Here is a 17,036-nt window from a genome sequence, read left to right as displayed (position 1 = left end):
GTGTGTGTGTGTGTGTGTGTGTGTGTGTGTGTGTGTGTGTGTGATGATAGCATCAGGACTAACAGCTTTAGCAACTATTGTCATGTGGTTTCCAGAAAGCAGAAGTCCACGATACAAGAGCGTCACTGCCAAGCGATGAAGTCGATCACGAAGGTATGAATTGTATGTAGGTTGTCTGTCCGTGAAACCTGTCAAGCTGCCAACAAGAAGGAAGGACGGAATTTGTTCACAGGAAATCAGTCTGATAGGAAAATTCCAAGCTATCAGTGTGTGTGTGTGTGTGTGTGTGTGTGTGTGTGTGTGTGTGTGCATGTGGGCACACCTGTGTGTATGAGCGAGAAGTGAGGGTGAAAATCTCCAGCTTCACTTTACAAGAAAGATTAGTGTGTGTGTGTGTGTGTGTGTGTGTGTGTGTGTGTGTGTGTGTGTGTGTGTGTGTGTGTGTGTGTGTGTGCATGTGTGTATGAGTGCGAGAAGTGAAGGTGTGGTGTCCACTTTATTGTTAGTGGTTAGTGGGGGGCGGGGGGGGGGGGGGGGGGGGGTGAAAGAGGGCCATAACACAGCCATGTCAAATACATCCCTCAGGTTACCCCAACAGTTGACGGTAGCGTAACTGTTCTTAACAACGGCACGGTAGATGAGGCTAAAAACACCACCTGACAACCAGGGCTCTGATTACCCTGATGAGCTTAAAGTCTTACTTGTATATGAGTGTGTGTGCATGCGTGTTGATGCACTTAACATGGCCATCTGTGTGTGGTCTTATCCTCTCAGCTCCTCACAAGCTCTGTTAGCTGAAGACACTCGCCATTTTGCAGAAGACCACAAAACTCCAACGAGAGCAACGGGAAGAAATACAAATGTAAACTAACATTCAGAGGCTGGACTGGTATTCAAGGAGGCCGGAATGCTAGTGAAAGCCATCGGTGGAGGATTTTAGGAGATAGCTCAACCCATCTAACCGATCAGGTCATCAAAGCGATCCTTGAGAAGTTTGCAGGTGGCACGGCCTACAGTATGGATTCACACTTCTCATCTTCTTTCACAAGTTTTTTGGTTATTTCTTCAGAGAATTTTTAACTTTTCTTGTATTATTTGAGTGTGAAGATGGGCTGTTCGCCATCCAAGGGAAAGTTGTTTTCAAGATTAGAAGGCCCGGGGGCTCAAGAGGCTCTGTTGGCTGGAGCAGCAGAGGACGCCATTGATTTTAAACCTGCAGACGAGGAGAACAAATGCTTGAAGACCGATGAGGGAGAGAAGGAGATTCCATTGCCCACTGAAGTCCCCAGGGTAGTTGAATGGTCTGAGATGGCCCCTGACATAGCCGCTGTCCAAAGCCCAGAGGATGTAGAAGAAACCGAGGTGAATGTGATGACACCAGAAATAGGCAGTGAAGACATGCAAGTGGATACGATGGAAACATTGGAGAAAAGAAAGGAGAATAAAGGCCTAGAAAATAGAAGGCGAACAGGAAAGCAGAGAACGTCCTCCGTCGTCCAGACAAAGGTGGACCTCCCGCCGCATATGGTGAGAGCTCACCAGGCAGCATATGCCTATCTGAACCCAAACATTTCCAAATATGAGACGCTGCTGGGCCTGCTGGACCAGGCCGCCCAGACTCAGTTGTCCCTGCAGCCCGTGATGTCAGCTGCGGTGCTGCGCTTTGAGGAGATCAACCAGGCCTTGGAGGAGATGGCTGAGGAGGGGGAGCTGATGCTGAAGGAGCACGGGGAGTACATGGCCTCGCCGTCTGGGATGACGGGCCCATCCGTCATGTCAGCCAAGCCTAGCTCCGACAAAACCAACCCCCTCGATCCACCTCCGGACCTGCTACAGCAACTGCTCCAGCATTCCGCGGAGAAAATGAGGCTAGTGGGGGGCTCGGTCCAAGGTGTGGGTGACAGCAACCTGGAGGAGGTGGTGGAATATTTTGCATCCCTCTCCCAGCTGCTGGCCGGGAAGCTGCGGGCCAAGCAGGCGGTGGAGCAGCGGCTGGTTCAAGTGCTGGCATGTGTGGAGGAGGCCGCCATGAAAAAATACAACCCTGAGGACCTGTCGCTTCACAGTGAGGACAGTGGCATAGGGGGAGAGAACGAGTCCCTGACTGGCTCCGAGAGGCTCCGCCGCCATCGAGGGAGCGCTGGATCTGGGAGTTGTGGGTCTGGGGTCAATATCCGTGCTGCATTTGACTTCCACCCCAATCATTTACCCAACCAGGTAGGCCTTAACGAAGGTGAGGAGGAAGATGAGGAGGAGGAGGAGGAGGAGGAAGAGGACAGAGACGATGAAGGTGAAAGGCCTGGGAGGAAGAGGTCAAATTCTTCCCCACCAGATCCCAGTCGACCTCTTTCCCACATGGGAGCAAAATACAGGCAGGGACTGCAGTCCAAACGGCCCCTGAGTGCTGCCACCTCAACCGAACCAGACCACTCACCATCCACTGGATGTGTGAACATGCTGGAGCTGCAGAGGAGCCAGGCAGACCTGGATAAGCAGATTCAAATGATGGGTGAAAACTGGGGAAACAAAGAATTAGCAGAGGCTCATTTTGATCTGTATGGGGCTGGAGTAAGACGACATTCAGAAGCTGGGAAATGTGCACAGAAAGGGCCCTTGAAGACAAATCAACCCCCTTGTTCCTTACCAGTGCTAGCAGCACCCCAGCCGCCCGGACACAATGCTGTCAGAAGGTTGATAAACACCTTTAGTCAAGGTGTCGATGGCAGACCAGGTCAGAGCCTTGCTAATATACCACCTCATATCAGAAGGCCCAGAAAAAGCGGAATGCTTATATTACCTGACATCGGAAATGGTGGCGACGCGGTCGTCAATGGCAATAACAACAACAACAGCTGGTCCGACGGCAGGGAAGACCTGGATGTAGACAACCTACCGCCTCCACCCCCAGAGGTCCTGATGGACAATTCCTTCCAGAGTACCGAGGACATGCAAAGAGATGAGGATGAGGTCCAGGAGGGCTCGGATCGGGGTCGCCCTGTAATACCCCAAAGAACTGCAGTCTCCCGACGTCTGAGGGCATCCATACAGAATGTGACAGTGCTGCCAAACCGAGCCGATGTTACACAAAAGGCAATCGGCATCTCACCTGGCCGGCCCGTCAGGCAGGATGCTGTGATGGAGCAGGATGCAGAACCACAACCAGACACGGAGCTCCATCCAGACAATGAGAAGAACGCCACTCTCTACCGACAGGCGCAGAAGATCATCCACCTGCGCAATGCAGCAGAATCCCCGCTGAAGATAAATCAACCCAAGCAGGAGGTCAGAGGGCCTTCACCCCTTCAACCTGGAATGAGCCACAGGCAGGGAAGCACTGACTTTTATGAGGCTGAGGTGTCCCCTTGCAGCCTGCCTGTGATGGGACCACCTGTCTCCAGAGTCCGCCTACCACCGTCTTGTCCCTCCGTGCACCACAGATTCACAAGCCCCCCTGCTTTCAGACCTCAGCCCCCCTCTAGACCCCCGTCTCGGCCAGCCTCTCCAAGGGCCATGGCACGGGCCGGGGTGGACAGCCCACAAGAGATCATTCCTTCTGTGTCCTTCTGCGATGCCCGTTCAGTCTTCTGTCGAAATGAGCCACAAAGCTCCAGGGGCAGGGTACCCACGAGAGTGACAGATACCTCTACCCGACGCACCCAGTCAGAGCAGAGGCCTTGCTTGATTTCCCATCCAGAAGCTTTCAAAGATGGCGGTACACCATCCACCTAGCCCAAGGAGAGCGAGCCTGTTGGCATTACCACAACAGAAAGGTAACAATACTACAAAGTGTTGCCGGTCTTACTGTACTCACCGATACAAATTTAGCTAAAGTGCACATCAAATTTCCCCTGTTAGTTTTTCAGTGACAATTATTTGGAATTGACAAGTGTTAACTGGAGAGTTTGTCCACTCAACTGATACATGCTGGCAATTGTTGCATATTTAGTTAACCCTGACAATTTTGCTGTGTGCTGTAGGTACAATAGACAAAATGTTCTGGTAAATGTAGAGAAAAAGTAAATCTGTATATTTTGTGTTAGTCATGATGCGGGACACGCCGTGTTTGAGGTGTTCGGTTTTTTAAGCCTAACCCAAACCATCACTCTTAAACCTTAACCAAGTTGTTTTACTTGCCTAACCTTAACCAAGTTGTTTTACTTGCCTAACCTTGGCTCGATCGGGTGGCTCGCGGCGGCTTGACGGGAATGTACGCATTTACCTGTCTGTTGGGAAATCTGTTCCCATCTCTTCATTTATGTGTGCGCCAAAGTTATTACCTTGGTTTGGTTAGCTATTTATAATTTGATTGTTAAAGCCATCAAATAATGCTTGTTTGATCTTTGCAAGGTAATTTGCTTTGAATCCAAAACAGATGGGTTCTGAGTTAATCAGCTTCTGATTCGATCAGATAATGTGAATGAATGACATCAGCACACCTGGCTGGCCATCTGCCTGTCCAAACAACAGACATTGAATGTCACATACCTCGTTTCTCTACCTGGAGGAGATGCTCTTCTTTATTAGTAAAATACCATGTGCCACATACACAACTGAGATACATCACACACATCTTTGAGATGACTTTCATTATTATACTGTTACTCTATTACTATTACTCTATTCTTTTCACAATTTCTTTTTGTAATCACATTGATGAAATACATGAAATAATTGTCACTCTCAATTCAAGACAAAATCGTTAAAACTGGTATTCTGAATAACCAGTAGTAAGCAATGTGCTAAGTACTTTAATAAGAGGAAGATGACTCAACCCAGTGGCTTACAATAACAAACATATCTGAAAAGCTCACGGTTGGTTTAGAGTAAGTGTTGGGGTTTCATTCATTCATTCTTTTGTTTATGTGGACTCACTGGAGCGGAAATAATCATGTCACACAATGCTAAAGAGAAAAAGTGAGCTAGGCAAGTTGGTTGACATTCCTTGCTAAACCACTGAGCCAAGTAGGCCAGAAGTAAGTCTCAAGTTACCGTAGTATTAAATCTAGTGTAGAGGGAGCAAATTAATTCCAGATGACATACATTTAAATATTACCAGATATCCATAAATCCATATTTAAAAAGCACGAGTGATTCAGTCTTGGTAAAATGTTGTGAATTTGCAAGAGGTAATCTTAAAATATCGTTAAATTTAGTTGTTTATAGTTAATTGACTTTCTTGCCTGCCAAATGACAATGTACAAAAGGCCTAAATATATATAACTATAACTGATATAACTGCTAAACTGACAGATATGTCAGTGTAAATCTACATATAACACCCTTTGAAAAGTCTACAGTTCATTCACAGTGTTCTGTTACCTTGTTGAGTAAATCTCTGTGTGATGTGTGTGATGAAATCAAGCTGATAGAATGAGAGGGTGATATGCAGATAGGATGTTGCTCCCAGACAGTAGTAGGCTACTGAATTATCTGCAGTTACAATAGGTTCCAAAGTCTTTTGGTTAACAAAGGACAAGATAACAAGGCAAAAGCACAATATGGTTATTTTCTTTTCTATTTTTATTATTATTATTTTATGACCCCCCCCCCCCCCCCTACCCCCCATTTTCTCCCCAATTATACTTGGCCAATTTCCCCCTGCTGCCCCGGTCGCTGCTCCATGCTCTGCCGAGCTGGGGAGAGCCATAGACTAGCACCATGCGTCCTCCAACACATTGCACAGTTGCCAGCCGCTTCTTTTCACTTCTTCAGGACGTAGCACGTGGGAGGATCACGCTATTCCCACCAGTTCCCTTCTGCACCAGAGACCACAGCAAAATGTTCTATGGTCCGAGTCTCTCCTAATTCACAATATACTGTAGCTGAATTGCTTGTTTTGACCAAGAAAAACTCTTTTTATAAGGATTTTACGAAACGTCTATGGGAAAATGAAGGGGAAATAGCAAATTAAATTGTTTAAGTCCCATGCTCAACCCGGAAGAGGGTGTGATTTAGGCACTCTATACTATGAAGTTGCATGAACAGCTTTGTTTCGGAAGAGATGTAGAGAAGGGATTTAGCTGGTTTGCTGTGATCAACTGTTAACAACTAGAAGTGCTTGGACAGTCTCAGCATGAGCTTTTTCAAACAGCCTTTAATTCTAATTCGAACCTGCTTGGGCCAACAGAAGCCACCTGGCCTAATCCAGATCGGATTAGCCCTCTACCCCACTCCCCATCTCTGCTGCGGTTGGGCAAACTCCTCGGCCCGCTGCCCCATATAATCCACTCATGTGCTAAAACGTCTCTCCTTCTCCTCTCCTGCTCTCCTATAGGCTGGACAGCCCTTTGATGACGGAAGACGACATCCAATCAGATATAAGTGCCGTAGCAACGACAGCCTAGAGCCCCGCCCCCGGCAAAGGGAATGTGGAATGGGATTATGGATTAGCACTCTGAGGCTAGGTCCCTTTCTCTTTTCTTTACCTTCCTACGACAGGAGAGGGGTTTATTCCAAGACTGCGTGTCATATAGATTTACAATATTAACTCTAATCTATGCTCATTATTCTATCTTAAATTCTGTATTTGTTGAAAGTAAATTTGCATAATCATTGGATGTACTCTCTTGTTTTTGTATGTATTCTACTTTGTGTTTGGACGGTTTCTATTAGCTTTGCATCTGTGTTTGTTAAGTATCTTTTCTACCTCAACGGGGTCTCAATAAAAAATAAATAAAGTAAAAAAAAAAAACATGTTCAAAGCCACTCTTATTGTGTTTTGAAAAAAAAAAAAAAAAAGCACCCCCCCCCCCATACTGAACGACAATGTCACATCTATCATCTGCATCTGCTCTGTTCATTCCAACACTTCATTAAAGCTGCTTATATTAAGTGAACATTTTAAACCCAAGAAGACTTTTTTCTTTATGGCTGCACCATTATATCAAATGGGGGAGGGAATTTTGATGTATTGTACATCATTTTTTACAATATTTCCTGCAATTCAGCCTAGCGTGTTTAATAGGGGTGCCAAACATGTGGCCCGGGGGCCAGAACCGGCCCGCCAAAGGGTCCAATCCAGCTCACAGGATGACTTTGCAAAGTGTAAAAATTGCACTGAGAAGTCCTTCAATCCATGTGATGCATGTGTGAAGGCTAAGAGGTTAAGTTAAATATATCCTATTCTATGTTTTCTGTATTCATCACTAAATGGTAAACTATTTTGCACAGTTGCCATTAAATGTAATGCACACAGTTAAAGACAGTAGATTTGAAATGATAGGCCTATGGTAGGCAGCTGATGTTTCAATTAGGTTCCCACTGATCAATTTTACACTGATAATTGTTGGCCTAAATCAGAGGTGTCCAAACTATGGCCCACAGGCCAACTGCGGGCCGCGGCCCGTTTTTGGAGGTGGGGGATAGTTTAAACGAGTGCCCTCTTTAAAATAGCAAAGATATTGAGGAATCCATGTCTGATTCTTCCACTGGGCCTTTGTGTAGCAATTCTGCCATCTAGCGGCTGCTGCTGCTGTTGTGCAATTCGAAGGAGCTGACATAGCAAACAGGGTACCCAGGAATAACAAGTACAGGCCAGGATCATGATCTTTAAGAACATTTGTATGTAGTTTAATCCCAATGGTGCCTTTGGGAAATGTTGATTAAGAGCATCCTGATGACTCATCTACTGATGTGTGAATTCTGCTATTATCCATATTGGATGTTTCTCAATTCCATTGTGTTCTGCTGTATAGACAAAAATATAAGAGTAATACACTACTAATTAAAAAGATAAATACATATTTATTTCCCATCTCTAAAAGGTGAGTTTACAGGAAGTATTCTTCCTAAATTTGAGCTTTTAGCCCATTTTCAGCTTGCCCAACTTTTTAATTTTCTGGTTCAGTGACCATGATCAGTAAATTATTCGTGTGTTTGTGTTATTTGACTAATTTCATGTTGTTGTTGTTGTTGTTGTTGTTGTGGTTGTAGTTGTAGTTGTGTGGGGTTCCTTATTTTGTTTTTAATTATTTGTTTACTTTCGTTATTTGTTACATTTTATGATGCGTTTATAGTATTTAAAAAATATAATGGTCCAACAGATTCTCACTCCCACGGCGTTGATTTCCGACGCTTTGTCATGTAACTTTAGCTTTATATTTGGACGTACAAAGGCATACTTCCAAACGGATTCACGTAATGCCACACAACTTTATAGAAGGTTTGGTCCTGCTGGGCTAAGGATTAACTGATTAACTTTCCACGGCCACTAGCCAAAAGGGGGAGTGGCCATGGCCAATCACAAAAAGGTGCTAAACTTCCAAAGGGATTAGGCCACAAAACTTTGTAGAAAGTTTGGCAGAGGAATGCACTCCCCTGAGTGCCCTCTAGTTTACCTTACTGACAACCAATTAAAAAAAAGCTGTTTTTTTTGGACTCGCCTTTTAGTGGCAGCATCTCATGTAACATGTAATCTGTCAATTCAGTCTGAAATAGAGGATTATGAATGCTGAGATTTCACCATTTGGTGACCATTGATCCTTGCTGTAGATAATTGTTCTACAGTGCGTGTACAGTGTCAGTATCATGCTGACGTGGACAGATGTAAGCCTCAATAGGCAGTCAGCCCTGATGAATGTATCAGCAATCTGATAAAAAGCAGCACAATCCTGGCTATGGATTAATGGCATAGGTCATGCTATATTCTCATATAAATTAGCAGCTGAGATGGTCAGCTGGTCCTGGTTCCTCAGATCATCAGATCGCAAAAATCTCCATACAGGTGTTATTTTTGATAAACTGACCTCATAGTGGGAATCTACGTGGTTACTTTTGTCAACTCAAAAATGATCAAAAGGTCAAGTTCCATATTTGCAGAACTGGAGCCAAAAAGAAACGTTGATATAGTTAAATGAGGAAGCCCCTCGAGGTGAATATTGGTGGGTTGTGTCCTCGCGTTTACAAGAAATAGGCTAGCCTAGGCTACAAGTGCGAGCAAACACAAAGATTTGCGCTTGCTGCTTCTTTTCACCTGACAGCGAGGAGTTTCACCAGCAGGTCGTAGCACGTGGGAGGATCACGCTATTCCACCCAGTTCCCCTCCCACTCAAACAGGCACCCTGACCGACCAGAAGAGGCACTAGAGCAGCGACCAGGACTCATACCCCACCGACTTCCCACCCGCAGACACGGCCAATTGTTTGTGTAGACCAAGTTGAAGTACTGCCCCAGCAAAAATCTGTTTTAATAGGCCTATATATTTTTGTAAATCAATTCCTGCAATAATTGCAAACTCCCCAGATTCAAAAGGACATAAATATAATTGATTAACTTAATACACAGGTGAGAAAAAAAACATTTTACTGATGTAATGCCTACTTTCTCATCCACTTTGAGCTGTCATCTTTAACCTGCGTGCATGACATGTGGTGAGTGAATGAATCTGCTGCCCGTGCCCCGTACGTGATCATACTCCACTGAGCGGACGGAGAGCAAATCCGAGCCATCTGACGTGCAGGATTTACAGGTTCAGGCTAAATTACTTTCCCCCTCTGTGAGATTAACTGCCGTGGGATGCGGGCTAAATGTAGGCTATGCATCTGACACTGTTTGGCACGAATGATGCTGGGGATATGGCTATTGTGTGCAACCAAGGTCTGGGAGTTTTAAGGTCTGCAGATTTGATCCTTTCGGGGAATGGCAGAGACTTCAGGCACCATGCACACAGATGTTGCGCTGCTCACGCTGCTGCTTTGGATGGTCGGTGCGTCCGGGGAAAAAGCTCCGAAAGGACAAATTCTCCAGCCATACAGACACATCAGGTCAGTTTGTAAAATACAAAATGTGTGAAATGAAATATGATATTCATAGTGTTAGAGAGCCTTGGTTGACTTCTAATTGAGCCATGTGTGATTTTGTGCTATATCATATTATTATTATTATTATTATTATTATTGTTATTATTATTAATAATAATAATAATAATGCGTTAATATTAAAATTGATCTTAATTAAATTGTGCATGTGTAACGGCGTTGTGTAGGTGGTAGCAGCCTACTTGCAGCAACCCATGTTAAGGGCTTGCCCAGGAGTGGATTCGAACTGCCGACCCTTGGCTTGGGAGACCAACATGTTAACTGCAACGCTCCCTTGGCGGAGCTGATTAACATGCCTTTATACCTGGGGAGCGAGTTTAACCAATCCACTCACTACCACTCGGGTACTCACGAGGAATCCGCGCTGATTCAACTCGGTTACACATGGAGGTCTTGAAATCATACCAGATAATGTCATTTCTTCCCAATATATAGCTTCACTTGTTTAAGGATTCAGTCATCATTAAGGCTAATAAAATAACATTGGAGCTCTAGAAATAGTTTTAAACTAGAGTTACACTATATGCAGCTAAGAAGGCAGTGGCCGAAACGTCTGGCTGCACTATGGACATAATGTAAAAATAAAAGAAATCAACGGTTGCGGGTCAGTTTATATTCTTTTGAAGCTCTAGAAATAGGACATTTTGTTTTATTTGATAAGATCCAGAAATCCACAAGAAATAAAGCAAAAAAAAAATAGAAAGCTTAAAACAATTGTGTGTCTAAAATCTTGTTTTCTGTATCCTTTCCTGTCCTATCATCTCAAGACCCCTTTGATTAATCCAGTGACCTCTTGTGGGGGTCCCGACCCCCAGGTTGGGAGCCACCTGGTCTAAACTACAAACCTGAAATGAGAACACACCCTGCCTCTGCTTACATGCTCGCTAATAAAGGCTCTGTTTAGCTGACAACAACAAAAGGTGACATGTGTTAGAAAAATCACATTATGTAACCTGTAATCTGAGTGTGTTAATGTGCTCTCTGAATTATTGCTGTTGTTGTGGCTTTGGGAACGGTTATCCATCTGGAACACACATCCCGGTAACACCACAACATTTAATTTTGTATACATCTGAACTTACAATATTCTCTTCTTCCTTTTTGCCCCAGGCTCTTTGTTTTGGCTGGTGTGTCTTTTTAAATGTACAATGTTGCATTTTAGAAGCTCTATCTGATTGGTCATTGCTCAAGGCTTTTTAAAGCTCTGTCACCTCCTGGCAAGTTGTTTCATCATTTTGGCACAGGGGTTCCTGTTCTGAGCTAATCTAACACCCCATTTCCACCTGGTTTTTAAATGTGACCTGTATCCGGATAAGTTATCTGGATAATGGTCGCATTTAAAACCAGGTGTAAATGGGGTGAAAGAGATCTGAACACAATGTGAGCCACACTACCTCCAGATGTGGTCAGGAAGATCTGATGACATCCTCATGATGCGTTTACACCTTGCATCAACATGCATTTTTCCTTATCCAGATAACATCCAGATAACTTATCCGGATACAGGTCACATTTAAAAACCAGGTGGAAATGGGGTGAAAGAGATCTGAACACAATGTGAGCCAGACTACCTCCAGATGTGGTCAGGAAGATCTGATGACATCCTCATGATGCGTTTACACCTTGCATCAACATGCATTTTTCCTTATCCAGATAACATCCAGATAACTTATCCGGATACAGGTCACATTTAAAAACCAGGTGGAAATGGGGTGAAAGAGATCTGAACACAATGTGAGCCAGACTACATCCAGATGTGGTCAGGAAGATCTGATGACATCCTCATGATGCGTTTACACCTTGCATCAACATGCATTTTTCCTTATCCAGATAACATCCAGATTATCCGGATACAGGTCACATTTAAAAACCAGGTGAAAATGGGCTGTAAGAGGGCAGGTGAAGGGTAAAATGTTGTCTGACATTGTGTCCGTCTCCTCTAAAAGTGTGTAGTTTCCCCCCTTTCAGAAGGACACGAGAAATGCCTCTGACAGTGGGAATCAATGGCAAGATTGGCATGTGGGTTTTTAGCTTTTGATCTGAACAGAATAACAGAGAGACCAGGCAGGAGGACCTGACAGTGAAAATGAAAAACAGCTGGACTTAGAGGCGCATGGTCAACATTTTAATCATGCTATTGTTTTGAGTAACCAGTTGGGGGGATCCGCTGCTTCTCATTATCTTAAGCAGAGTAATCCATTCTTAAACCGCTTTTTCCAAGGTCATTCTTAATTAGGAAATTCACAGGATTATTTGTCTGTGCTGTGCTGCATAAACCCAGATTGAGATGTTAAGCCATAATGCATAAATATTAAAATTGGGAAAATATCAGGTATAGTTTTAAAGGCTGTGATCAACCCTTAAAGCTGCTGCTGTTGATGTTGATATGATCTGTGTAAAAATACGTTTCTATGATAATCAAATATTGTACATACTGAAACACACATGTAAACACTGAATTTGAATTTTGTTGTCTGCATTGAATTTTGTTTGCATTTGCTCTCAATATACAATTTTTAGTTAACAGTTACTGTTGTGTATTGACAGCTTGGGTTTATCCCTTTAAGAAGTACCGTCACGCCCTCTGGTGACGCACACACGTCACTGTAATGTCATGTCCTGAATTAAGCAAAATACAAGCCACATGTGAATACTCCCGGTCTCATGTTTCCTCATTATAATGTTGTAATACCGATGTGAAGTATAGTGAGTATACAACAAAACTGGCGACGAGGTAGTGCGTTCTCACGTTGTGTTTGTTATTTTCGGTAGAAAGTCCGAATTTGACGAGTTTTGACGAGGGTGTGCAGCGCGAGGTCGGAGCTAACTGAGCAACGGCTAAAGCTAGCTACTGCAGTGAACAGCAGAGCAGACGTGCAGGCACCCAGGCGGAGGACAGCACACTGCGGGAAGAGGAGGAATCTCCGCGGTGGAAAGGACACTGGAGTAATCCGACACCTGAAGGGAAGTATTGTGTCAGGACCACAAAACGTAACAAGGAAGTTACGAAAATAAAAGAAGAAAATAAAAGCATAAGGAAAATTGCTAAAAATGGCACTAGTTGGAAATATAGGACCATTTGAAGAAAACACAGAACAATGGAGTTCATATACCATGAGGTTTGAATATTTTGTACTTGCTAACAAAATTGAAGATGAAGTCATTGTGCCAACATTTCTGACTATTGTTGGAGGAAAAACATTCAACCTGTTGCGCAGCCTGCTGCAACCTGAGAAGCCAGGGAGTAAGTCCTATGACCAAATAATAACAATATTGGGAAACCACTACTCTCCTAAGCCACTGATGATTGCAGAAAGGTTCAGATTCCATAAAAGGAACCAGGAGGAGTGTGAATCTGTTTCACAGTTCGTAGCTGTACTAAAACGGTTATCTGAATATTGTGAATTTGGACAGTCACTCAATGACACCATACGTGACAGATTGGTGTGTGGGTTACGCAGTGAGGCTATCCAGAAACGACTACTCACTGAAGCTAACCTGAGTCTGGAAAAGGCCATAGAGATAAGTACATCAATGGAGATGGTTTCTAGAGAAGCACAGCAGCTAAGTGCATCAGCCCAAGTGCACAAGTTTTCTGTTGAGCCAAAGAACAAGGCAGCAGCCGGCCAGCCATGCTACCGCTGTGGTAAAACAGGACACCAGGCATCAGAGTGTTGGTGCAAGGACTTAGACTGCCGAAATTGTGGCAAGAAAGGTCACATTGAACGTGCATGTAAAAATAAAAAGGCCCAGACAAACAAACAGCACACTGAAAAGAAAAAAGGTGGATTTTTCAAAACCAAGAAAAGACATGTGAATCAGATGGAGCACGAACAAGGCGAACAGAGCACATGTGAGTCTGATGATGAAGATACCGTGCATGTGTTATCTGTTATGGACAATGATGATGAATACTGGGTCACACCACTGTTGGAGAACAAAGCAGTGCGGATGCAGGTGGACACTGGTACACGTGTTTCCATGGTATCAGAAAATGTTTACAAAGAGAAACTACAGCACCTGACTCTTCGACCAACTAAGTTGAAGTTACGGACCTACACTGGTGAGCCTGTTCCAGTGTTAGGAGCCGTGGACGTGACAGTGGAACATAACAAGCAGAAAGTGGTTCTTCCACTGTACATCATTCCAGGAGACCGCCCAGCCCTGCTAGGCCGCAGGTGGCTGAGAAGAATCAAACTGAATTGGCAAGAAGTGTTCGTGGTTAATGATGGAGAGGCAACCCACCTACACGAGATCTTAAAAAAGTACTCAAAGGTTTTTGATGGAGAACTTGGCAGCATGAAGGACATAACGGTTAATCTAACAATAAAAGAAGGAAGCACGCCAAAATGTCTGAAGGCTAGGCCTGTCCCCTACGCCATCAAACCTAAAGTAGAGGCAGAATTGGAGAGATTGGTGAAGAGTGGAGTATTGGAACCTGTGAGCACTAGTAACTGGGCTACACCGATTGTACCAGTTATGAAAAAGGATGGAGCTCTGCGGATGTGTGGTGATTTTAAAGTCACTGTGAACCCCGTCTTGATTCCAGAACAGTACCCTCTACCACTCATCGATGACCTCTTCGCGGGTTTGGCTGGAGGACAGAAATTTAGCAAAATGGATTTGTCCCAGGCATATCTCCAGATGCATGTTGATCCAGAGTCACAGGAAATGTTGACCATAGTGACACACAAAGGACTGTACCGGTATCAGAGGCTCCCTTTTGGGATAACCTCTGCACCAGCGCTTTTTCAAAGGGCGATGGACCAGATCCTGAGTGGACTACCAGGTGTTCAATGCTACCTGGATGACCTGCTCATCACCGGAGCAGATGAACGGTCACACTTAAGAAACCTGGAAGCAACACTACAAAGACTGGAGGAATATGGTCTGAGGGTCCGGAAAGACAAATGTGCATTTTTCCAACCTTCTGTCGAGTACCTGGGGCACGTAATCGACAGCTCAGGGCTGCACAAGGCACCATCAAAGGTGAAAGCTATCGTGGAAGCTCCAGCACCGGAGAACGTGAGTCAGTTAAGGTCATTCCTTGGCTTGCTGACATACTACGCAAGGTTCGTGTCTGACCTTGCCAATAAGCTAAAGCCGCTGCATGGGCTTCTAAAAATCACAAATAAATGGAGGTGGACAAATAAATGTGAGAGAGCGTTCAAGGCAGTGAAGACAGCCCTCTCTGAGTCAGAGGTCCTCACCCATTTTGACCCCACATTACCACTTCAGCTGGCATGTGACGCCTCACCTTATGGTGTGGGGGCGGTAGTGTCACACATCATGCCATCAGGTGAAGAGAGACCAATCGCTTTTGCGTCAAGGACAATGAGCAAGGCAGAAAGCAATTACGCACAGATTGAGCGTGAGGCACTATCTATAGTGTTTGGAGTAAAGAAATTTCACCAATATCTTTACGGCAGAAAATTCACACTGCTGACAGACCATCAACCCCTCACCTCTATCTTTGGTCCTCATACGGGCATCCCGTCGCTTGCAGCCAGTCGTATGCAACGATGGGCTCTGTTATTGTCTGCCCACCAGTATGACATCAAGTATAGGAAGGCAGAGCTGCACGGAAACGCTGACGGGCTCTCAAGGCTTCCGTTGCCAGTCAAACACGCTGAGCCGAGACAAGCTGAGATCTTCTACTTCAAGGAAGTGACTGCTGCTCCAGTAACCGCGACTCATGTGAAGAAACACACACACACTGACCCGGTCATGTCGGAGGTTATGGACATCGTCACTCGTGGGAGGAGAGGAGAGATGACACCAAACCTGAAGCCTTACATGGTGAGAAGAAATGAGCTTTCAGTACAGTCTGGATGCTTGCTATGGGGCTATCGTGTCATCATTCCACCACCATTAAGAGAGAAAGTGCTTGACGAGCTCCACTCTGGACACTGTGGTGTCGTACGAATGAAGGAAATCGCACGCAGCTATTTCTGGTGGCCAGGTCTGGATGCGGCTATAGAGGAGAAAGCAAAGTCATGTTCAGCCTGCCAGAAAGTGAGAAACCACCCACAGCTGGCTCCATTACACCCGTGGGACTGGCCTGAAGAGCCATGGCAAAGAGTCCACATAGACTTTGCTGGACCGCTGGAGAACCACATGTTCTTAGTCGTAGTCGACGCCCATAGCAAATGGCCTGAGGTTGCCGTCATGAAAAGCACCTCCTCAGAGAGAACGATTGAAGAGCTACGGTCTATCTTCAGCCGCTTTGGTCTGCCACAACAGCTAGTTAGTGATAACGGCCCACAACTAGTGTCTGAAGAGTTCAAGACATTCATGGAAGAGAACGGCATTCAGCACATTAAGTCTGCTCCATACCACCCAGCGACTAATGGGCTGGCTGAGAGATTCGTACAGACCATGAAGCAAGCTCTCAAGTCCTCTCAAGGCACACAGTCCCTCAACAGACGTCTCAGTGCATTTCTCTTGTCATACCGAAACACACCTCATGCCACGACAAAGGTGTCCCCTGCTTCGGCTGTGCTCAAGAGACAACTTCGCACTCGACTTGACCTCCTGAGACCTCAAAAGACAAAAGAGGTTGTGCACCTTAACCAAAGAGCTCAAATGGAGAGACGGGCAAAAGCAAAGCTTCGGAGCTTCACAGCTGGAGACAACGTGCTCGCCCGGAACTACACAAAAGGTGTGAAGTGGATGCCTGTGACAGTTGTCGCAAAAACAGGTCCTGTGTCATACACCGTGGAAACCAGTGATCATCTCATCTGGAGAAGACACCTTGATCAACTGCTCCACACTTCTGGTCCCCGTGATGACTCGCCTCAGCCAACATCTCATGTTCCAGAGCAGGAGGCCGACCAAGAACAACATCCATCACCAGAAGAACCCCAGAACCAGCTTTCAGGAATGGACACTGTTCCAGGCACACCTAAACCTGCTCAGGTGCCTACCGGAGACATCATTTCTCCCAGACCAGGACTCATACCGTCCTCACCAAGAGACAATGTGACTGACATACCTACAGGTCGACCCCGAAGAGAGAGACGACCTCCAGATAAACTGACACTGTAGTCTAGAGACTAACCCTCAACATTGGGGCAGAATAATCCCCAGGGTTCAGTCCGGGAGTAGAGGTAGTCTCACCCTCTCTCCCTAGTTCAGGCAAAAGTTCTATTGCTAAAACAAGTTAATTAAAAGTTAATTATATAAATAAGAAATATAGACATTAAGACTGTGGTATAATAA

This window comes from Poromitra crassiceps, assembly GCF_964638095.1.
Source record: "Poromitra crassiceps genome assembly, chromosome: 9".
Lineage (NCBI taxonomy): Eukaryota > Metazoa > Chordata > Actinopteri > Beryciformes > Melamphaidae > Poromitra > Poromitra crassiceps.
Note: the sequence above shows the minus strand (reverse complement) of the source record.